Source organism: Rattus norvegicus, chromosome 11 (assembly GCF_036323735.1).
Source record: "Rattus norvegicus strain BN/NHsdMcwi chromosome 11, GRCr8, whole genome shotgun sequence".
NCBI classification, from domain to species: domain Eukaryota; kingdom Metazoa; phylum Chordata; class Mammalia; order Rodentia; family Muridae; genus Rattus; species Rattus norvegicus.
Window position 1 is genome coordinate 29,464,520 of NC_086029.1, and position 24,869 is coordinate 29,489,388.

General features: G+C 37.7%; 1 long non-coding RNA gene across 16 annotated transcripts in view; it reads left to right on the forward strand.

Moving 5' to 3' along the window:
- LOC103693508 (uncharacterized) overlaps window positions 1-24,869 on the forward strand; it is a 490,050-nt gene that overhangs the window by 168,730 nt on the left and 296,451 nt on the right. For 2 of the 16 annotated variants that reach the window (XR_010056226.1, XR_010056230.1), the window contains exon 1: window positions 2-24,869. This exon is cut by the window's right edge and continues 8,627 nt beyond it. The exons of 13 other annotated variants lie outside the window; for them this stretch is intronic. This is a non-coding gene — a long non-coding RNA (uncharacterized LOC103693508). One more of the 16 variants, XR_010056233.1, reaches the window with a different exon arrangement.

A 24,869-nucleotide genomic window follows, 5' to 3' on the forward strand; every position in this document is an offset into this window, starting at 1 on the left:
TTTCTTTCTGCAGGCACTCAGCGCTATGAGTTTTCCTCTTAGCACAGCTTTCATTGTGTCCCATAAGTTTGGGTATGTTGTACCTTCATTTTCATTAAATTCTAAAAAGTTTTTAATTTCTTTCTTTATTTCTTCCTTGACCAGGTTATCATTGAGTAGAGCATTGTTCAATTTCCACGTATATGTGGGCATTCTTCCCTTATTGTTATTGAAGACCAGTTTTAGGCCGTGGTGGTCCGATAGCACGCATGGGATTATTTCTATCTTTCTGTACCTGTTGAGGCCCATTTTTTTTTTTACCAATTATATGGTCAATTTTGGAGAAAGTACCATGAGGAGCTGAGAAGAAGGTATATCCTTTTGCTTTAGGATAGAATGTTCTATAAATATCTGCTAAGTCCATTTGGCTCATGACTTCTCTTAGTCTGTCGACATCACTGTTTAATTTCTGTTTCCATGATCTGTCCATTGATGAGAGTGGGGTGTTGAAATCTCCCACTATTATTGTGTGTGGTGCAATGTGTGTTTTGAGCTTTAATAAGGTTTCTTTTACGTATGTAGGTGCCCTTGTATTTGGGGCATAGATATTTAGGATTGAGAGTTCATCTTGGTGGATTTTTCCTTTGATGAATATGAAGTGTCCTTCCTTATCTTTTTTGATGACTTTTAGTTGAAAATTGATTTTATTTGATATTAGAATGGCTACTCCAGCTTGCTTCTTCTGACCATTTGCTTGGGAAGTTGTTTTCCAGCCTTTGTCTCTGAGGTGTGTTTCCTGTAGGCAGCAGAATGCAGGGTCCTCGTTGCGTATCCAGTTTGTTAATCTATGTCTTTTTATTGGGGAGTTGAGGCCATTGATATTGAGAGATATTAAGGAATAGTGATTATTGCTTTCCATTATATTCATATTTGGATGTGAGGTTATGTTTGTGTGCTTTCGTTCTCTTTGTTTTGTTGCCAAGACGATTAGTTTCTTGCTTCTTCTAGGGTATAGCTTGCCTCCTTATGTTGGGCTTTACCATTTATTATCCTTTGTAGTGCTGGATTTGTAGAAACATATTGTATAAATTTGGTTTTGTCATGGAATATCTTGGTCTCTCCATCAATGTTAATTGAGAGTTTTGCAGGATACAGTAACCTGGGCTGGCATTTGTGTTCTCTTAGGGTCTGTATGACATCAGTCCAGGATCTTCTGGCCTTCATAGTTTCTGGCGAGAAGTCTGGTGTGATTCTGATAGGTCTCCCTTTATATGTTACTTGACCTTTTTCCCTTACTGCTTTTAATATTCTTTCTTTATTTTGTGCGTTTGGTGTTTTGACAATTATGTGACAGGAGGTGTTTCTTTTCTGGTCCAATCTATTTGGAGTTCTGTAGGCTTCTTGTATGTCTATGGGTATCTCTTTTTTTAGGTTAGGGAAGTTTTGTTCTATGATTTTGTTGAAGATATTTACTGGTCCTTTGAGCTGGGAGTCTTCACTCTCTTCTATACCTATTATCCTTAGGTTTGATCTTCTCATTGAGTCCTGGATTTCCTGTATATTTTGGACCAGTAGCTTTTTCCGCTTTACATTATCTTTGACAGTTGAGTCAATGATTTCTATGGAATCTTCTGCTCCTGAGATTCTCTCTTCCATCTCTTGTATTCTGTTGGTGAAGCTTGTATCTACAGCTCCTTGTCTCTTCTTTTGGTTTTCTATATCCAGGGTTGTTTCCATGTGTTCTTTCTTGATTGCTTCTATTTCCATTTTTAATTCCTTCAACTGTTTGATTGTGTTTTCCTGGAATTCTTTCAGGGATTTTTGCGATTCCTCTCTGTAGGCTTCTACTTGTTTATTAATGTTTTCCTGTGTTTCCCTAAGTGTGTTCATGTCTTTCTTGAAGTCCTCCAGCATCATGATCAAATATGATTTTGAAACTAGATTTTGCTTTTCTGGTGTGTTTGGATATTCCATGTTTGTTTTGGTGGGAGAATTGGGCTCCGATGATGGCATGTAGTCTTGGTTTCTGTTGCTTGGGTTCCTGCGCTTGCCTCTCGCCATCAGATTATCTCTAGTGTTACTTTGTTCTGCTATTTCTGACAGTGGCTAGACTGTCCTATAAGCCTGTGTGTCAGGAGTGCTGTAGACCTGTTTTCCTCTCTTTCAGTCAGTTATGGGGACAGAGTGTTCTGCTTTCGGGCGTCTAGTTTTTCCTCTCTACAGGTCTTCAGCTGTTCCTGTGGGCCTGTGTCTTGAGTTCACCAGGCAGCTTTCTTGCAGCAGAAAATTTGGTCTTACCTGTGGTCCCGAGGCTCAGGTTCGCTCGTGGGGTGCTGCCCAGGGGCTCTCTGCAGTGGCAGTAACCAGGAAGACCTGTGCCGCCCCTTCCGGGAGCTTCAGTGCACCAGGGTTCCAGGTGGTCTTTGGCTTTTTCCTCTGGCGTCCGAGATGTGTGTGCAGGGAGCAGTCTCTTCTGGTTTCCCAGGCTTGTCTGCCTCTCCGAAGGTTTAGCTCTCCCTCCCACGGGATTTGGGTGCAGAGAACTGTTTATCTGGTCTGTTTCCTTCAGGTTCCGGTGGTGTCTCTGGCAGGGGTCCTGCCGCTCCCCCACGGGAGCCCAGAGGCCTTATACAGTTTCCTCTTGGGCCAGGGATGTGGGCAGGGGTGAGCAGTGTTGGTGGTCTCTTCTGCTCTGCAGCCTCAGGAGTGCCCACCCGACCAGGCGGTTGGGTCTCTCTCTCACCGGGTCTGGGAGCAGAGAGCTGCTGCGGGCCGGGATCGGCGGGTGTGGGACTTCCGGTAAACACAGAACGTGCCTGGTCCTAGAGAAATTCTGCTTCCGTGTGTCCCAAGCTCACCAGGCAGCTTTCTTGCAGCAGAAAATTTGGTCTTACCTGTGGTCCCGAGGCTCAGGTTCGCTCGTGGGGTGCTGCCCAGGGGCTCTCTGTAGCGGCAGCAACCAGCGCAATAATTCTTAAATAATGAATTTTACAAACGTTTTTAAATCAAGAAAGTAATTTGCTAAAATTAGTTTAGAATTTTGGGCAAGGTTTTACACACACACACACACACACACACACTCACTCAGGTTTATTTATTATCTTTATGCAGTCGACATCAAAATATGTGTGCATTTTCAAATTTGTTTATTCAGTTACTTTTATTTATTTATTTATTTTTATTGTTTATTACTCTTTAATCTTTTTTTACCCTCCAGTCATTATCCCCCTGAGGGTCCGCCCTTCCACTGTTCCTCCCCATTCCTCCTACCCTGTCGCCATGAGGACTTCCCCACCCCTTACCCACTCACCCAGACTGCCCCACTCTCTGCGGCCTCAAATCTCCCAAGGTTAGGTGCACCTTTCCTCACTGAGGCCAGACCAGGCGTCCTCTGCTGTGTATGTGCGGGCCTCATATCAGCTGGTGTATGCTGCCTGGTTGGTGGCTCAGTGTCTGATACATCTAGGGATCCATGTTAGTTGAGATTGCTGGTCTTCCTATGGGGTCGCCCTCCTCCTCAGCTTCTTCCGGCCTTTCCCTAATTCAACCACAGGGGTCCCCGACTTCGGCCCATCAGTTGGGTTTAAGTATCTCTGTCTGTCTCTTCCAGCTGCTTGTTTATTTTCTCAGTTATTATTTGGCGTTTACGCTTGCATGTGCGCGTGTGCGTGTGTAGATATTTGCGTGACATTACAGAGCTCAGAGGACACCTTGTGAGAAGTCTCTGCTTCTACCACGAGAGTCTTGAGATAAACTCTGGGTAGCGGGTGTGGACAAGCATCTCATTTACCTGCTGAGCCCAAGTCTTGTATTTTAACTATTTCTCAGTTAATATTAGGTTTATCACAGTGTGTGACTTCCAATGTCACTTTGTTTCTTTAAAAATAAAGTGGTTGTTAAACAGTAGTAAACAGTTAACCCCTGTTAAAATTCAGAGATAATACGGTATGGAACTGTGGCAGAGAGATCTGGAATGGAATGGTATTTTAAGTGTGTATTTGTTTTGACTAAGTACAGTGCTACTAATTTCATTCTATTTTATAAATTTAATTTGGAAAAGTACTGCCTAACTTTTCTTCACAATATTACGACATTAATCAAATTATCTTCTGAGTTTTATTTGAAACTCACTTCAGCGTTACGTGCTACAGAACAGAATAAATGGAATTTGACTATGACATTAGAGGTACTATACGGTGCTTGGTATATTCTTATACAGCATATTTTCTTAAGTGAAAATTGAATAATATGTTTAATTTAGCCTTAACTTAATGGAAAGAGTTGACTCCACTTATTAAGTCTTCCTCATGATCTTTAAATCAATTTATAATAATTAGAGAAACAGAAATCAGGCTATAAATATAACATCCGTTATCATGTATGCATATATGTGTGTGTTATATGTATATTTACATATATACAAACATACATACACATATATGCATATATATACATACATCACATATGTATATATACACACATACACACACACATATATATATACATATATATGTTCCATATCTCCATGGAGACATGCATATTCACAGTATTACATAGAATCTGTTGATGTAATACATTTTGAAAAATGAGTATTCTGACACATTCATAGTTCTTATGAAATCAGGCTATAAATATAACATCTGTTATCATGTATGCATATATGTGTGTGTTATATGTATATTTACATATATACAAACATACATACACATATATGCATATATATACATACATCACATATGTATATATACACACATACACAGACACACACATATATATATACATATCTCCATGGAGACATGCATATTCACAGTATTACATAGAATCTGTTGATGTAATACATTTTGAAAAATGAGTATTCTGACACATTCATAGTTCTTATGAAATCAGGCTATAAATATAATATCCGTTATCATGTATGCATATATGTGTGTATTATATGTATATTTACATATATACAAACATACGTATACATATATGCATATATACACACATTACATATGTATATATACACATACACACACATATATATACATATGTATATATACATATCTCCATGGAGACATGCGTATTCACAGTATTACATAGAATCTGTTGATGTAATATATTTTGAAAAATGAGTATTCTGACACATTCATAGTTCTTATGAGTCAATAAGCTTTCAGATTTTGTTGAGAACATTTATAACCTGTCTTAAAACTTGATTTTACAGAATAATAGCACTGTTTCTCCCTATCCTATTTGTTCATCAAAAAAATGTCAGAAGTGGACTAGTGTTTGAGAAGTATTTTGGTTGTTGGATTCAGAGTCTATGGCACCAACCATTAAACTATGCAGCCACATTTCTATAACTTCGGCTTCAATAACTTGACGTATTTCATCAGTAATATTTAAACCATTTAAAGAAAAACCTCATATCCATATTTTCCTTATTTTTAAAGAGGCCTTTAAACCTAATTTATATAGGGGTGTGTGTGTGTATGTGTGTGTGTGTGTGTGTGTGTGTGTGTGTGTGCATATATATGTCTACACATACAAATGCTTTCAGGAATTTATTAAATGTGTGCCATATATTTCAATCCTATTCATCCCAATACCTCCCCTAATTCCTCTAAACTCCACCTCCACCTCCACCTCCCTACCCTATCTGAGCTTAGTGTCTTCTTCTGTAAGGTCATGTACCTGCCCAGTACAACTTGTGTTGTATTCACTGGTGTGGGGCTATTTAGTGGCACTGACTTCACCTACGAAGACCACATCCTTAAAGAAGACTGAGTCTCCATCCTTCAGACACATCTGACTGTCCATAGCTCCTTACGGGTAAGAGATGATGAGTTTCCAAGCCCAGCATACTGGAGTGTGGACTGCATGATCTTCAATCCTCATTCAGACAACTATAGCTACTTGTACATTAATGAGTACAATGGCCCTGGAATATCTAGAAGACACTTTCTTTTCAGCCTTTTTCTACTTCTGGCTCCCTCCATCTTTCCTTACCTATTTACCTGCTTCCACAATGGTACTTGGTAGCAGTAGATGTGTTCTAGACGACCCATTTCCGACTCAGCATTCACTTTGACCAGTTGTGGTTTACCTACTTCCTACTGCTCAGAGCAGTTTCTCTGATAAGGTTTTAAAGCTACTCTAATTTATGGGTGTAGAGACACTAATTTAGACTTCAGTTTGGAGCTCTGACTATTTAGTAGAGTAATAATTATGGCTTTCCCCTGGAGCTTATGAGCTCTCTAAATCTGCATTCTTAGCCAGATGTACAGTACAAGGGACTTGCTCATGCCTGTGGAATGGGTTTAAATATAAGAAAGTGATTGGTTTTACCCATATGGTTTCTAACACATGCATGGACATATTCAAACAACATCTGTCACTGCTATAGTTCACATCTAGGCAAAGCTGCTCATGAATTTTCTCCCCAGTGGCCTGAAGAACACTTTCTAATACTCTGAGAGCTAGTCAATAGGGACAAAGCTTTCTAATCAGTGCTAACTTGATTTCTCCATGTCCTGTGACCAAAATGTTTATCATCATCTTCAAGATTTGGTGGACAACCAAGAGGGTTGGCAATAGTGTGTATTGTTTGGGTGGTCTCCAGAATACCCTTGACTAACAACTTGAACCAAGGAATCCTACAACTGTCTCTGGCTCTCTTGTTTGGCAACCATTGTCTTTATGGAGAGAAGGTGATAACCTAGATATGGTAACTCTAATTGAATACACGTGTGTGTGTGTGTGTGTGTGTGTGTGTGTGTGTGTGTGTGTAACTTTTCTTAGGTTGCTGTATGGCTTTTCCAAACATCCCTACTAGTAGAAATATTCCTGATACAGAATGGCTAATATATACTGATATACTGAATGGCTAATGTGTCCTTTGACTCATGTGACAGATATGTAGTAACTCCACTCTCTCCATAATTTCTATATCGACACTCAACTGTTAAATAGCAATTCTGTCTTTGAACACCAATTCATAGTCCAAAATCTCCATGCTACATTTTTATTGCCTCTATCTTTCTATTCATTGTCCTAAATAGATAAGCATTTTCGCAAATTAAACCATTTTGACAGACAAGTAAAAAGAGGAACAAACAAACAAACAAAGCAAGTCTGGGAGAATGCCAATTAAGGCATGTAATCATTTGCTATTAGGTTCTCAAAGTCAGGGAAGAAGAAAGACTATAAACACATATTCTTTGCAGTGTGGTAAGGTATTTCATGTAGGCCACTTTTCAAGGACCATATGATTATCAAAGTCCTTATGAATATCTCAACATCAGGTCAAAATAATGCTAATTCTAGTTCTGAGCAGCAATGAAATTCAGACAGAACACGATTTTAAATCATTTAAGTGTGTGACTCCAAATATATTTACATTGGTGAATTAATTCAAATGGAAAGAAATTGAAGGCGTTTAGAAAAGTGTTAAGAGAAGACATTCCTCAGACTTACAGCCATTTGATGTCAACAATATGGTGCCTATTATACAGCTTTGGAAACTGAGCTTGGCCATCAGTCAAATGCATGCCAGTAGCTGAATCCCAATTGTAGCTAGATGCATAGCCTCAAATCCAAGCTTTTTATTGTTTTTTTCCCAATTAGGTGTACTGATAGTCAATGATTATGTGCAAAGCAAATATTTCACTCTCTGGTTTAGGAATGCAATCAATAGATCTGGTTAAAGACAGATCCACAGCCTGTCCAGGAACCAGGTAAGGGACACAGAGTGGTGTGTGCTTTCTATGAGCAGCAACCATTCAGCCTGAGATCCATACCCACTTTGCACAGTTCTGAAAAAAATACACAAAACATAAATCTGCTTAGAATACAAAGTCTGACTCAGTTCAATTTTTAATTATCAGTTTGCTTCAATTGCTAACTTTAACATGTGAATATGAATCAGCTTGTGTTGACATACAGCACACTACAGGATGGGTAGAGTTCTAACTGTTCTGACATTGACAGTCCATGATTCAGGTCTTCGGCTTTTGGATAGCAACTTTCTCTTATAACTCGTATGTGTTAAAAGCAAAAGGGAGGGGTTGGGGATTTAGCTCAGTGGTAGAGCGCTTACCTAGCAAGCGCAAGGCCCTGGGTTCAGTCCTCAGCTCCAAAAAAAAAAAAAAAAAAAGCAAAAGGGAGAGCTTTCTGATGTCATTTCCGACTCTCATAGAATTAAATCAGGACCTTACCCTTTGAAACCCCATTTAATATTAATTATCCACAGATGCTCTTTTCTGATTCTTGCCCACACTAGGAGCTAAAATATCAGCACAATACATTTTGGAGTAACATAAGAGTCTACAATAATATGAAAGCTTGATCCTCTCCTTCTGGCTTCCCGGGTTCAGTCAGAGAAGGTACTATAAGTGTTGGCTCCTCCAAATTTTCCTGCAACATTCAGGAAAATCTTTCCTCTTTTTTCATCCAGATATGAATAGAAAGCTCCAATGGAATTATTGAGACACATTCTTTAGAACATGAATGGATAAGTCTATTCTAGAATCATGTGTCTTGTTTCAAATTTTTATATATTCAAAAAACCGTTTAAAGGAATCAACCAAATCATTAATTTGTTTCTCAGAAAATACTCATCCTGATAAGACTTAATTGTGTGCTAAAATATTAAGAAATGTAAAGAATCAAAATAAAGTCCTAGGTTGATAGAATTAAGTAACAGGGTCCTTCTTATGATAAGAATCATTGAAGTGTATGTATCTATTTCATAGTAAACCCATTACAATAAAATGTTCTTTTCCATAAAAATCTTCTTCCTAAATATGTTTGTATAACTTTCTAAGAATGTTCTTAGAATTCAATTACTGACTTTTTATATATTTAAAAATTAATTTAATTTGGGTATATTTGAAGAACTATTCAAATTTCATAGCCTCTAGAAGCATAAATGGCATAATATTGGTGATAATTTGTATCAATGTTGGATAAGAATTCTGAATTATTGAAGAGTGCTTGCAAGGTGAATTTAATGGTTTTCTACTTTTAAGGAGAATATATTAGATGATGTGAGATTTAGCATAAGACCAAATTTCGTGTTTGAAAACTTTGTCAAACTCCTGTCACTTAAAATTTGGGGAGCAGACTTCTTTGAACTATCAATAGCAAGGCCTAGAAACTGGAACTGATATATGCATATACTGAGCAAAGGGCCACAGTACTTATTTATTTAAACTGGGTGACGTAATAATTTATATAGTTTTACTAGTTAGTGACTGAGAAGTCACTGTTTTCCCTTTAGCTTGACTCTTTCTGTAAAGAGGGAGTCTGTAAGAGAATTTGTGTATGTTTCCATTTTCTGAACTATAGCTAAGAGGATTTGAAGACATTTAGTGATTGGGTCATGTTACGTTTCTGTCAGGCTAGGTTTATTTAGAAACATCACCTTTGAACAGAGTCACAGTTCTTTGAGGAAGGCAACCAGTAGGAGAGAAAAGGTGGATGGAAAGTTAACTTGGAGCTGCATGTGTAGAGCTTTGGACATTGCTTTCTTTTACTGTTAAGTGAAGTAACTCTTGGGGGGACCTGGATCTAACAGGACCAGGATGTTAATTAGATTGGACCCTGCAAACTGTATGTCCTGAAAAGAGACCAGAGCATGCTAAGGCAATCTGAAGACCTAAAGCATGACTGCAGATGAGTTTGCAAACTTTTTGCTTGCTACATTAGTATCAAAGTCAAGCATAAATATATTGATACTTTTTAAGTTAAAAAAATAGTAGGTTTCTTTCAGGATCTACTGGATGATTTCTATGTCTTTCTTCTTTCTCTTTCTTTCTTCCCTTCTCTTCTCTTCTTCCTCCTCTTCCTTCGTTTCCTTCCTCTTGTCGAAATAAATACTCCATATTAGAGTCTAACAGTGGTAAATATAAATGAAGAACTTAGTTTAAAACGGACTGCAGGGCGTAACAAGGCACTCTGTAGGTTAAGTCTTTTGTTGTTGTTGTTTCTTTGTTCAGTAATTGATTACACCAGCACACACACACAACACCCACCTTTTAACCCACCTTAAAGGGCAGGCAGAAATTCATGTTTTCATTCATCAGCCCATCCCTCTGAAAAGCGTTCGATATTAAGACAGTTTGCAAGGACCAAGAGCGGAGGAAACAAGAGCCTACCGCAAGGCAGTAGCAAGGTTAGAAGATACACGTGAGATTGCCCGTGATACACTCTGGGGCTTGATCCTGTCCAGTATTTGCGTGAGGCTATCAAGTTAATTAGGAAAGACTCTGTGCTTCGTGTTCTATGTGACCTTTTGTGATATCTGTGCCTCTGTGGCTCACGTGGTGTCATAAAACTATGGGAAAGTTTTCCCAGCTGTTTGACACGAACTGGGAAAATTGAAGCTTTCATATAGCCTGAAGGTGGGTTTTTTTTTTTCAGCAATATTTGGCGCTCGGGAAGATTTGCTGAGGATGTCGGAATGTTTCTTTTGTCTTTGCGTCCCCCTTTCTTTCCCATGTGATCAGGTGCCAGTTAGAAAGTTGCTAGGGGAAGATTGTGGCCTTGGGATGAGGGGGTGAGGGTTAGCCCAGGAGGCACAGTGCAGAATTCCCACGAATGCTGGCGAAGGATGAAAAAGATAAAGAAACCCCCCCCACTCCTCCCAACCCCCATCCTGCCTCTGAACCAGAGGATTCTCTGCGTGACTTCCTCACTGTTGGGGCGATGAGCTTTCAGGCTGCGATTTTATTAACGATTCATATGGAGATAGAGGGCAGTGAAGGAGCAGATTCTCACATAAACTTGATCTGTCCATGAATGCTCTCCTCTGTTTGGCCTGACCCTGAATGGCTTAAGACACTGCCTGTGAGGGCAGTGTGCAGACACAAAGAAAGAAATGAAAAGCAGGCACATTCCAGGAGTCTGCACAAAGGAACCCAGCAGTTTCTAGCCTTCTCCCCAGAGAGGGTGTTATCTGCATGCAAGCCAAAAACATCTGAAATGTTTATTTGTGTACCTTCAGTTTTAAAACCCAGGCGAAGTTCTTTAAGCGACCATCTATCAAGTTGTTTTGCTGTGTTTTAAGTTCTGTTTTCTGAACTCGTTGAAACTGGATATTTTATGAAAGCTGCATTTTCTAAAGCTAAGCTTCAGGAGTCCTGGCCTTAAGCTGTCTTTATTTGGTCTCTGGGTAGTTACCTTGCCAAATGTCTTCTTTCTAACATTAGCAGACTCAGGAAATATTTTAAAGCTGGGTTTGACTTGGTGATTCATCTTGCCACTGAAGCTCTAAGCCTTGTGATGACATCAATGCACACACGGAGCTGATATGAGTTCCCAGGCTTGGCCACCGTTGTGTTCAGGAGCACAGATCTAAGTGTGACATTAGGGGGGAAATGGAAGACAGAAGCAGAGAGGAAAAGTTGTGTGAGATAAAAGAGCCAAGGAGACTAGGACCTTAGTAACTGATCTTCTGGAATCATCGCCAGCTCACTGTATCCTGTGGCATGTGTGTCAAGTTAATGACAAGGCTTACAAACTATCTTTGTAACTTAATGTTTGCTAGGCTTACCGCTGAGCAAATATGTTGTCTGGAATGATAATATCTTTATGTTTAGGGACTGAAACGTGTATACGCTTCAAGGTGTTTCTAACGTTGAATTACATGTTTCCACAGAGGCTCAAAAATTAGAATCTTCAAATACGCAGACTCTTGAGTTTTCCATGGGTGAAGCTGCTCAAGTTGCTTCAAAGTTTTACGGTCTATTATTGAAATAGCCAGTTAAGGAATCCAGACAGATGCCATTCATTGTGAGGGGGTATTCCTTTCACGTGATGGTGGCTTTATTTCCATGAAATTAACTGTTGTACTTTGGCTAATTGTCAGTAATTGGGGACAAAATCACCTCATTGTTTCCTTACAACATGATACTAATAGGATCTTTGTACATTGGCTCAGGCATGTTCTGTATTTTACCTTCTAGATTGAGTCAATGGTAGATAGTATTGATAGCATATTTTAAGGATCCATGAGATAAAATGCTTCAATTAATAACTAAACAAGCCCTTTAAGTAGTCTACTTTAAATTAACTTTAAAATATTGCCATTAAAAGCAGCCTTTGTTGGAGGTTTCACCAATTTCCTCAAATATTAACCAATTTTCCTGATTTGAATCAAATCCTAATCAACTCATTTTAAAAATATTACAATTCTAACTCTCCACCATTGTAGTTTATATACGTTCCCATTATTCTGTTTGCGAAAGTAATAGAGAAGTTAGGATTGCCGCAAGGAGTTTTGTGACATAAGAGAGGGCTGAGAGGATTTGGTTTTGTCTGAATTCATGATGAGTAAAGTGATTTTCTTAAAATATAGCTTTGCTTTTCTGCTCGATTGCTTGTTTCTCCCTTATAACTTAAATAACTTATAATTTAAAGTACCGTATTTCATACAAAATACATCCAAATTGTTTTAATAGGAAAACCTTATTTTGTATATCTGTTTTGACCCTAGGAAAGTGTGATGAATAACTTAGACTGTTTTGGAAGAGAGGACATGGGAGTATTCAAAAGTTTGAAGTGAGATTTAATGTTAATTGGAGAAAGTACTCCAGTAGTCTGTGTGCCACTGAAGCAATCACAAACAGTGGTTTTTGCTCCACAAGAAAATTCTCCTCCTCCTCTGAATCCCTTGTGAGTTTTGTCAGTTACAAAAGTTTTCTAACTTGAAAAGTAGATTGCAGATTTTTCTTTTTTGCAGATTTTTCCTTTGTAAGAGACTTTTTACCAATCAAGTGCCAATTTGCAGTTCACAACCTGCTCGGTTTGTTTCCAATGTGTCCATAATGCGTAAGTTGAAACTGTTTCTCAGTCACTTCAGAGAAAAGATTTTACAAAGCGATTAGGAAAATAATTGCCTATTAAAAGGTGAAGATTGCTTTGAGCAGCACGAAAATGAACTTTGAAATTGAAAGCATGGAACATATGCAGCAAATCTGAAATTAGCGAAAACGCATGAAATACACATCTTGGCAAGTGGAATTGTCTGAATTTTCTAAAGCTGTCAGCCTGTTTGCTTTGTTTTCTTTCTCCCGTTAAAGAAAAACTTCAAATGGAAAGCCTCACCTTTTGCACAGAGTTGAGATGTTTTATTATTGCAGGATTGTTCTACACTGTACAAAACCAGAGTAATTCAATAGTTTCCAGGGTGGGAGGGGCAGCACGAATGAGAATCTTTCTTTCTGTCCTTGGTGAATGCCTCAGAGCAGAGCAAAAATAAGTATAAAAATCTATAGTCACTGCCTCCAGAAAGGAATCTTTTGATTTCGGCAGTTGTCTGAATGGCCATTCAGGCTCATCTGTAGCAAGTTGCAATAAGACTATATCTAAATGGAGTACAAAACGTAAGACATAAACTGTGTTTGCTTGTAGTATCTCAATGGGTTTACCCCACAGGACTAACCGAAAGTTCCTTCCTTTCTTTCTTTCTTATGCTCCTGTGCCCTAGAAAATTAGTTCCTTCGAGTAAATTCCAGCTACTTCCTCTCTTATCTTAATCGGTGTTTTGTTTGTTTGTTTGTTTGTTTGTTTGTGCTTTTGGTTTGTCACTTCAAATATACGGAATGTGACAAATGAACAAATTCACAGATGACCTCAAATTTCAAGAGGGCTAAGATTTTATTATGAAAGTTACTTGGAGAAGAAAAATCATTCTCTTATTCAAACAGCCCTGTCAGAGATATCAGAGGACACAACAAGACAAGGTTTGTTTGCCTGGGTTACCATAGCCATTCTAGCATAATAAAAGACTGGAGTAGGAATCTAATTAAACTCTGGACCACACCCATGCACATGTGAATCCCATAGGAGGGAGAAAATATTCATGCCATTTCTCATATAATCCCACTTGACAACCATGCAGACCGCTGGAGCTAGCATGAGTCTCAGCCAGTGTATGTGACCATATTAGCCCCTGAAGGCTTTTACCGTTATAATCAGTTTCTTCATCATACCACACTCTGCCAGCACTTCAAATTAGTCATAGTCTCATCTGAAAAATTAGGAATAATCTACATGAAATTAAAGCCCTAAAAGCAACAAGGTCAGCCATCACTAAAACAGTAGTTGATGGTCTTTATGGGACTTCACTCTGGCTCCGACCTGCATGGCTTTCTTCAGGTGTTGCCTTCCCAGGTGGGAAGTGGGCACACAGTCCAAGGAGTACTTCCAATACTAGGGCCACCAAACTCTGGTGTCGTTCTCCTGAATACAGACAGTCTCAGCCTTATTCTGCTAAATAGATTATTTGTAGCCAAAACGAGAAACAGTCAGCAAAACAAGCCGGATCAGAGGTAGTACTCGTGTGCTTTCTCCAATTTAGGTTTCTTTTATGCTTCACAAATGAGTTCCATATTTTCTGACATTAGTCTGTCCCCCCTCCCAGGCTTAAGCTCTTGCAGGCCATGAAAATCAGAAGGGGCAATGGCTCCATTAAAAAGAAGGAGCGTGGCAACCTTGAGGCAGGTCGGTGTTTATATATTCTGCAAAGCACTACAGAATTTGTGTCTTAAAGATGTGGGTGACTTTACCTTGGCAAAGACTTATGCAATTCCTTTTATTAAGAAGCATACACCTTAAAACGCCTATTTTTTAGGGCTTTACTTCTTTCTTAGACAGTATTACAGCTTACATATGATTTGAGCAAGTTTGCGCTATGTCAAATCCAGGACTCAACCAATAAATGACAGATGAGACAGGTCCGTCAAAGCATGCCTGTGTCTCCTTTGGTTGAGCAGCCATTCACACCTATTTTAGGTGGCCAATGCCTGCAGAGGCAACTAAATTCTGTGTTCACTACCTGAGTTGTATGTTACCTATTTTTATCAATGAATAATGGTTGAATTGTAAGCTCAGTTTCTCTAGAGTACAAAGATGACTTGGGACTGATGATGGTACTGCCTGTTACCCATCATCTAGGGAAACAGTATTCTCTTCTTTTTCATAGCAAACAGTAGGGATACATGATACCAGGAATGGATACATGTTAATGATAAGCACAGGGACATTATCTAGATCAAGTTTAATTTTAAGATGCAGAGAAAGTGTACCAGAGAGAAGAAAAGGAGTGTATTTAAACACTCCATCCATGTTTATTTTTCTTTCAGAAAGCATCTTTTTCCACAAATAACTTATAATCAGCGCAAGATGTAGAGCGTTAAATGAATTATTATACCCTATCCCCTGGAGCTAGAGCACAATGTAAACTGCCAATGATAGATGAATAGAAAAGTTGGCCATGTGATTTTGGTTAACACAGTCAGTTAGGGCAGGAGATTCTTAATGTTAACTTTCACATGAGCAGTTTTGTTCTTTGGTTAACGTTTTACACTGATCGATTCCCCACCGAGCCAGGGCTCTTCAGAAGAAGGTTGAGCGCAAGCGCTGTCAGCCTCTGCTTTAGGAGAGTGGTAGGGTTATCAATAATGCATTGGAAATCTCAGGAACCTTGGGCATCAGAGTAGCACAGCGGCCCTGTGTTATAACATTCTCAGCCTATCGGGTTTGAGCTGAAGCATCGCCCATGCTCTGTTTGAACCAGTCATTGCTGTAGTCCCAAGAAATCCTAGAGGCTTAGAGAGAGCTTCTGAGATAACTCGGTTGAAACATTTCATAGGAGGACGTTTCGTAAGAGCGAGAACGCAACTATGTAATTGCTTTTTGAGGAGCACTATTCTATACTTGATAATAACCGTTTGACCCCACAGCTACTTTCTAATATTTGTAACTTTGTTCCTTTCCCTGACAAGTTCCTTCAGATCTTAACAGCTTGTCTGGCAGCGGGGTTCATGTTCTTCACTTGGGCTTTCTGGTCACGGTGGTGGCTGAGAGTAATGGAGGAGGGTGGGGGGGGATAAGTGAGTGTGGAAATGCAAAGCTGTGTCTTGTTACATTTTATCGATCTCATTCTGGTGTCATTCAATTAAGAAAGAAATGTGATGGATAGTCTAGGCTGCACAGATTCCTGGGTTGCCCTCCATCCGTTGCAGATAGAGCCTTTGTGTAGGATTTTTTCTTTGGGGGGAGGATAGAGAAAGGGCATGGACATGAGGGAGAAATCAAAACTGCTATGTGATCTGAATTACAAATCCATGCCTGTGCAGGGATATTCCAAATGTCAAACATGTCCTATTTATCTTCTCATATGCACGGAGTATTTTTATTGATGTATAGCTCAGTGGAATACAAGGTAAGGTTGGTCCTTTTTTTTCCTCCTAAGAGCCAAGATAATTAAAAATGAACCACTTTAAGAAAACAAAAGTTGACTTAATCTCATGCCATTTTTAAAGCTGGTGAAAATGAGGAAATTCTCTTATATTTTCCCATTGCTGGGTGAATCAGCATTGTTCTTTTTAGCAAACAGATTTTTAAAGGTAGTTAACATGAAAATAACAGCTGGTCTATTTTTTATAACTTATAAATAAACCATTTTATCATTCCTATTTTATAAAGTGCGCAATGTTGAGTAAAATGTTAAAGTTCTGACTACGTGTATTATGTGATTCCTGCTGGTGCCATGTTCCTCTTCAATGTAGGAAGATGCAAAATTAGAAACCCATGTAAGGAAAGTGGTGGGGTTTTTTAATAAATTAAAATAATCACTCCTAGCAGATATCATCAAAGTAATGCTAAGCTAACTCACATTGGTTCCTCCCAAAGCAATACCAGCTTAAAATTGAGAATTCCTTATTTTCCAATTATGGTTTCTGGCTACTGGTAATTAACTCGAACTTAAAACAGCCTAGTATAAGAATAGAGGCAGGAGTTGTAATATTAGAACAATGAGTTAATGTCCTATTTCTCTACATCCTCAGCCTTTGACTTTAGATAATATACACACATAGCTCTGTTTAACCTTCAGTTGCTTATCTAAAAGCTGATAAATACAAATATTGTTAGAATTATGCAGCTAAGGATATGGAAATACCAAGCTTTGTCCTATGGTATTGCATATGGGAGGCATCAAGCACTTTTAACTTCATCCAGAATCCTCCTTTATGATTTTGACACTGAGTAATTTGGTCCTGTTTTAATAAGCTTGTGCAGTCACTTGTGAAAGGACTGTATACAAAGACAAATAACGCATTTGGGACCTACTGCTGTGAGCAAAAGAATTTTCAGATCAGCATTCAGAGAAGCTAATTTATCAATCTTTATTCAGAAAATTTGAAGAATTCCCCTAAAAGTTAGTCCTAAAATTTTAATAAATAGAATAATCTGTGCATATTTAGACCTTAGTCTAAATTCCTCCATGAAGGTTGAACTTTCAAGTTTGTAATAAAACATTAAACATTGGCACTTTGTAGTTTGGGGATTCATAAGCATATATTTAATTGTTCAGCTATATGAAGCAGATCAACTAATATTTGGGGCAATGTTTTCTCTCTTGACTAACAATATAATTAAAAATAAGGTATTTTGTTATTTTGTGTGTAGCCACCAAAAACGATAATATCATTTGTTTGGCTATCTAGTTGAATTACTTAAGTATTGAACCAGTTTGACCAACCATAGCTAGAGTTCTATAGGATTGACTCAAAAACTTGAAATTAGAGTGGAAAGATCTCAACAAATTGTTAATGAAGGTAGAAAAGAGGACATTGTGGTTTCAACAGTGACAGAGGAAAAATAATTTTGATGTTTCTGATCATCTTGTAATACATGGATACTTTGACTCATTACTTCTATGTTAAATTCTTCCTTGTTTCTTTTTTCCACTCAAAAGAGTTTACAGAGAGGAAAAACTCACTATTTTACATTAATCCAAAGTAAGGTTTGTGCTTTGGTTGAATCAAAGCATTTTAGGACTCTTTTAGAAATGCCACAAAATTGCATTTATTCATTTACTCAGCAATGATAAAATTCTTAAGATTTAACTCTCGCAAATTGATCTTCATGTGGCATTTCCAATAGAGAAAAAGAAAAAAGAGGGGGAGGAGAGCGAGAAGAGGAAGAGAAGAAAGGAAGGAAGGAAGGAAGAAGAAAAGAGAAGAGGAGGAGGAAGAGGAGAGGGATACAAAAAAGAAGGAAGATTATTTCAGTCAAATAGGCACATATATATACATACATATACATATATTAGCTGGTCAAATTCACTTCTTAATAGAATAGACAATCTTGAAACCCACACTAGTGTTTATCCTGGAAACTTATAAAATCGAAATAAATACTATATATTGATTTTAATGAGTGCTTATAGATAATTATTACCTAAATGAATCCTTTAAATGAACTTCATATGATTTTTTAAAAGTGTTTTAATGTAAAATCACTGTTTCTAAGAAAGATCAATCATAGGATTGCTTGATATAGTTTAATACAAGTAGGTAAGCATAATTAAATTAAGAAAAGATTTCCAAAGATCACGACAGTTAAAAAACAAAAAAAACCAAAGTTTGTCACTGGTAGTTATAGATAAATGTTTTGGTCCCATATTTGTCCATTGTCTGTTGCTATAACAAAATAACTTAGAATAATTTTTTCAATAAAAAAACAAACTGTTGACAGTTTGTAAGAACAGAAACTTAAGATCAGGTTGTGATGCTTTTAATCTGCCTTTATTGGTACCCTGCATCCTGGTGTAAGCTTGTGGGAGACGCAGACAGTGGAGTGACATAGAGAGATAGGAAAAAGATGGGACTCCACAGTGAGATTTAGTGTTTTTGAGGCAGTTCATATCTGTGTGAACTAAATGAGCTGCAGGATTTAAACATGAAATATTCTCTGTAGCTCAGATGAATCACTATCAGGGCTGACCTTGGGTGTTTCAACACACCATGCATTTGGTTCGAGATCTCTACTTCCAGTCTGTGGAGGCAAAACAAGCCATACCATAAGTCCCCACCAGAATGTCTTCAACAGCATGATGGAGTGATAGTCCCCAAATGTGGTCCAGATCACTTACCTCTTATGCTGCTTCTCTTGGGTACTTTACCATGTTGATAAAAACATCATTAGGACATGAAGTCCTTCCATTATACTGATTTCTTCAGAGAGTATCACCACCATGTACTAACTCTACTATGTCTAGTCTAGTAAAGCTTCTACAACACTGTCACACTGGAGATCAGGATTGCAGCTCGAGGATATGTGCAAATTGTGTTCCAGCTATGATTAGTCTAATTGTCCATGTGTTTGTTTTGATTTGCTCAAGTCACACTTTACCTACTGTATTAGTCTGGTTTCTGTTCTTAGGACAACATCCTGAGATAGAAGTAAAGTTTTAGCTTGAAGTTTTAGAGTCCCAGATTTCAAGACTGGATACTTCCAGTGTTTGGATCACTAATGAGGCCATCACTGCCAGTGACATCAGTGTGGAGACACCATGGAAAAGGAGAGATGGTCACATACGAATGCTGCATTCAGGGAAGAACTCCCAAGAAAGCCTTGATGCCACCAAAATGCTTAGGTGCTTTCATCACAGCAAAGATTAAGCTACTAACACACGAAACACCTCAGAGTACCTTCAAAACTTGAACCCTATTCAAAAAGCTCTTTGCAGAATTCCAAATGCAAAGTGAACTTGGGTTAAATTACCTGTCCTGTTTTTCAGAGAGATAGTCATCTACAATTCTACTGTTATATGGCAAAAATTACCCAACAATTGAAACAATTATACTGCTTTATAGTCATTCTGGATTTCGATGGGTTTGGAAAGCTACTTTCTCCCCTTTTCAATCAGCCAAACTGAGTCAAGGGCTTTCCCAAGCATAACGCTAAGACTAATGTAATGTGCTGTGAGCACGCAGAAGAAACCCCTTCTTCCTTGAGTAACCCACCACCTTGATGTGCAGAAAGGTCATAGAAATAGAATGTAGAACTAAGGTCATTTTAGATGCTAAAGAAAAGAAACATAGGGTATCCTCTTCAGCACTTCAGGACTGGCACCAGAGTAACCAACTTTAATTTAGGTCTAGAAACAAAAGATTTATAAACATTCAGAGATTCTGCCTCTCATAATCTTTTCTCTCCCTCCCCTCAGACCACATGATCCCTGATGCTTTATCCTGAAGGCTATAGATGTTCTATTTAGGTCTGAGTATTTTTTGATCTTTTAATCTCTGACGTTGTTTATTGTCTTCTACTGCAAAAGATTTCGCTGAAGAGGGTTGAGATATGTTCTAATCTATGAGTATGGTCATAGATCATTAGTAGTGAAGTTAATATTGTGAGTTTCTTTCTGTATACATACGAAGATAAATTTTCATGCTTATTTGTGGAGAGGGTTAGAAGTGATGACTACATAAACATAATGGTGGGCTAATAGAAGTCTGCTGACACTGCTATCATTACTAACAGTAGTGGCTCTAACCATGACTATCATTCTTGATTCCATCAAGAAAGGTAAAATGAAATCACCCACCATTCCATTCATGGTTAAAGTCTTATAATAGAACCTTGAATATCCACCCTTGAGAAATGGAGAATGTAGCATAACTTAAAAGTGTATACTACCGTGACAAACAATTTAAAAGGGGACAAAAGAGAAAAGTGTTACATTGAAACAAAAATTGATTTGATGACCTAATACTACTTTCTATTATGTCTTAGAAGAGGATGCATGTTTAATTCATAGAATTTCTCAATCCACAGTTGGGGATACATTTAGATGACAATTGCATTCATATCAACAAAATTGGACTTAAGAAAACAAACCAAATGTTTTACTGTTGAAAATGTTTCTATATAGGATATTAAAGTTCAGTGACTAATGAATTCTCACCATAATATATTTTATGAATTATAAGAATCTTCCTTCTCCTCTTGTCAGATGTAATACCTTGTCCTTGTAGTCAGACTCCTAAATCTCCTCATGTCTCAGTAGTAAAAGCCTGGACTCTGTATTGGTCAAACTTACCTATATGGCTCATCTCATTTTTACAAAATACCATTTGCTTCATAAGCGGACTCAATACAAGCTGCCAAACCAACAAATATATATATATGCATATACACATATACATATATGTATATACATATACACTCATACACATATGCATATATATACATACACACATACAAACATATACACATATACACATATATACCTAATACACACATAAACATATACCCATATACACATCATATACACATATATACATATACATATATACACTTATGGAGAGAGATTTCCTCTATAAATACCCTTTGTTGTTTGAGAATTTCAGCTATTAACATAATGCGTTTTGGTCAAATGCACTCAAATGTCTCACTTTTAGTACCTCATTTGTTCCCTAGTATTTTACTCCCAATTTCATATAATCTTTTTCAGAAAACTCACTCAGTCTACCTGTACTCTTTGGTGTGGGACCATCCACCAAATCATGTGTGGCTTTCCAATTTGGAAATATTTATATTTTAGTTTTATAGACTATGAATCCTCAACATACGTTTAAAATTTCCAGTAGCATTCAATTTAATTCTAATGATATTCTCTATGCATCTGCTCCACTGTTGAACTTGAAAGACTGTAGAAACATATATGAAAAGTCTTTGACCTTTGGAAGCAAACCTAAAAGTAGAGTTTTAGCTTATGGATCACTATAGCACAGACTATAGTAATATCTAAGGTATATTATAAAGAATGCAGATAAAGGGAAGCCATATCCAATGTATTACAAGTAGATTACTGTATGCTGATCATTAAGAGGGGGTGGGGTTGCCAATTGGGAGACTTAAAGGCAAGACACTCTCATATTAAAGCTACATCCTAGCTTTTGCATTACAACCAATGCTTCCAGTGAGTGAGACAATAACGATTTTCAACTACTCAGAAACATCCTGGACAACGGCAGGGATGGAAGAGTTAGAAGTCTCTTTATGGAAGAGAAGCTAAATAGTTCACTTCAGTAGGAGTTCAGAAGACAGATATGGAGAGGCTGTGGATCGAGCAGGCTAGACACAAACGGCAAGAGGCAAGAGATAAATTAGGTTCTAATGGAAGGACGTTTTATTTTATCTTTTTCGAGATAATATGCTTGGAAGGTTTTTTTTTTTAAAAAACACAATTAGTCTCTTATAAGGAATCATCTGCCTTGCTGCTGGGGATAGATCAGGGGAAGTGAGGATGGCATTTGGGAGCATCCTCTCAATGAGCCTTAGAAGAACAGTAAGGGCTTAGGAGTGCAACATAAAAATGAAGGGAAAGAACTTCATTTGAAAGTGCTGAGATAAAACAAAAAGAAAAGAACAGAGAAAATGAAGTCATCAAAGCATATAACACTCTTAAAAGATGAATTTTGAAATCTAGGAATTTTTAAAACAGATCTCCCTAAGAGCGTGAGCAAACAGACTTATAGCCTAGGTAAATTTTCATTCATTCTTCTGACTGATTGCTACCTCTTTAAAACCTATTATATCATTAACCTCTACTCGCTCATTAAACTTCAAGACATTTAGAGAGCTATGATATTAAATTCTATGCTATTTTGGATAATTTAATCAGATTTGATTTGCCATATAAATGGAGTTGTTTATTTCACCAGTGATAAAGACCCGAACACTAAATAATATCCCTGTATGCTGATATTCGAGTATATTTTTACCTTCAAATATTTGTGTCCACATGCATTTTAAAAGGTACACCTTCACGTTATTGAATTTTGTCAAATATTTTAAACAGCATTTTCATTCATTCTCTGAAAATCCCACACATGTATGCAATGGTTCTTGATCCATATCCACTTCCCCTTTCCTTCTCCAATTTCCCTTACACCAAATGTCTTTAAGTGAAAGCTCTGATTATCTCTTTGTTGTTAAAAACCCTTCGAAGTCTTTTCCTTGCACTTTCATAGAGAAAGAGGGGTGAACTGAAAAGGGGATAACATTTGAAATGTAAATTTATAAAAATATCCAATAAAAATGCAAAAAATTCCCTTTAGAGAAAGATCTAAAGGACATTAATGAATCTGCTGTTACTCACTCCTCTCAACTCACATCTTTTGTCCACAAGGGAATTTCCTGGTGCAAGAAGCCTTTAGCACAAGTAGCAGAAGCTAGATACTTTCCTTAGACTGCCTTCAGGCTTGGCGTCCTCTTCTGCATATTATCAAGGACAGTTTCTACTACTTGCTGTCCCGGGTAGTCGTAGAGAGAAATAAAACTACTGGAGAGTCGACTGCTTGGAACTATCTCCAGGGCCATTCCTACTTCTTCGATTGGGCAGTTGTGACAGTCTCTCACCGTGCTTTGGCAACACATTGGAGGTTACCTAAGAAACACTTGATTGTAGTTTTTACACATTAGGACAATATCTTCCTGTCCTTGCTGTGCCATATGGCAGATTACATGTTTCAGGATCTGCTCGACTGAGTATCTGTCTCATATGTGCAACTAATCTCTTCACCCAGGTCTTTCATTAGGCAAACTATTTGCTTTCATTCTTAGCACTGAATGCGTTTCCATGCAACTACAGCTACTCTTTCACAGCAAGAAACTCTGGCAATTCAAGGAGTGTGGTTGATATTTCACAATGCTCTCTTTTGATAAGAAGCTAAAAGTAGCTAATGAATCTACAGGTGATATTTATCTTATAGAAAGGATTCAAAGTCTTAGGAGTCCAAAAACAAAAATCATAAACATATATCCCAGATCTTCAAATTTTTATTTAAGTGAAGGTCAAACTCTGAATTCTTTGGATAGTGTTAGGAATCATTGTTTAATACATTAGCTATAGTGGATAGTCTACACTGGTTACACATAGATTCATCATCCCAGGCTTCATAACAGTCTGTGCCTCTCTGTAGATATCCATCCCCCTGAAAAGAAGGTCAAACTCTTCTTTGTAACTGTAGGTCCTTGGGTGGCATGAGGTGAATTCCCACTAACCCTGCTGAGATATATCCCTACCTCTTTATTTTGCCTAATTATGCTGGTCTCTTCTTATCCTCAATATGTAGAGCTCCTGTCTATCCAGGGTCTCTGCCACAAGCGATTTCTTCTAGTTCAAAACTGTATGCTGTTTACATGGCTGGCCAGTTCTGAGTTTTTCAAACTTTGTTAGCATTCTGCCATCTGAGAACATTGTTTGGAATCCTCTTTCTTCTTTCTCACTCTCGTTACTCTCCAACATAGCAGATAATCCTCTAGTCATTCTTTTTTTAGAAATGACTATATTTCTACCCACTAGAGCATTGCTAATAAATTTCTGTCAAGTATTATTGAGTGAATAAATTTTCCTAAAACCTAGAATATCTCAGAGGCAATAAAAATAATGGTGTTTGAATAAATGGATTTAAAACAAAAGTACTCCTTACATAAACATTTCCAATATATTTCATTTTATGAATCACTTTAGAAAGGCCTTGTTGAAAACAGGCCTCTACTAAGTGGTTCTTATCCCCTGAGTGAGCTGACAGTTTAATTTTTATATTAATATTTCAAATGATATATAACTACTTTTTGTGACGAAATGTCAAAGTTCAAACTCAAGGTCTTGTCCATGCTAGGCAAGTGATAAAATGCTGAAATCCATCTGAGCTTCTTCTCTGTTGCTGGTATGAGTCTGGCTAATAAATAACACCCTTTAGAAATGCCCACATGTCTCAATATTTTTTCATCTTTGATTTTAACTAAATATGGATTGGCAGAGCTTGCAGAATATAGATAGCTTATCCTCATGGTCACATGACCAACCACACAGCAATAGCTTAGCGACTGCTGCTGACCATAGCAAGATCACGCACACCCTTGACTCAGGAGAATATCATTCATCACCAGAGGCACTGTTTATACTGTGTGCGTTTCACTCTTACAGCATTTCAAGTTGATGAGTCAAAACTCAACTCTTGTGAGCTTGGGATCATGAGCTTACAGAACAGAAAGTTTGCACCTCTGCTTTCTGTTTCTAAATTACAAATGGAAATTGA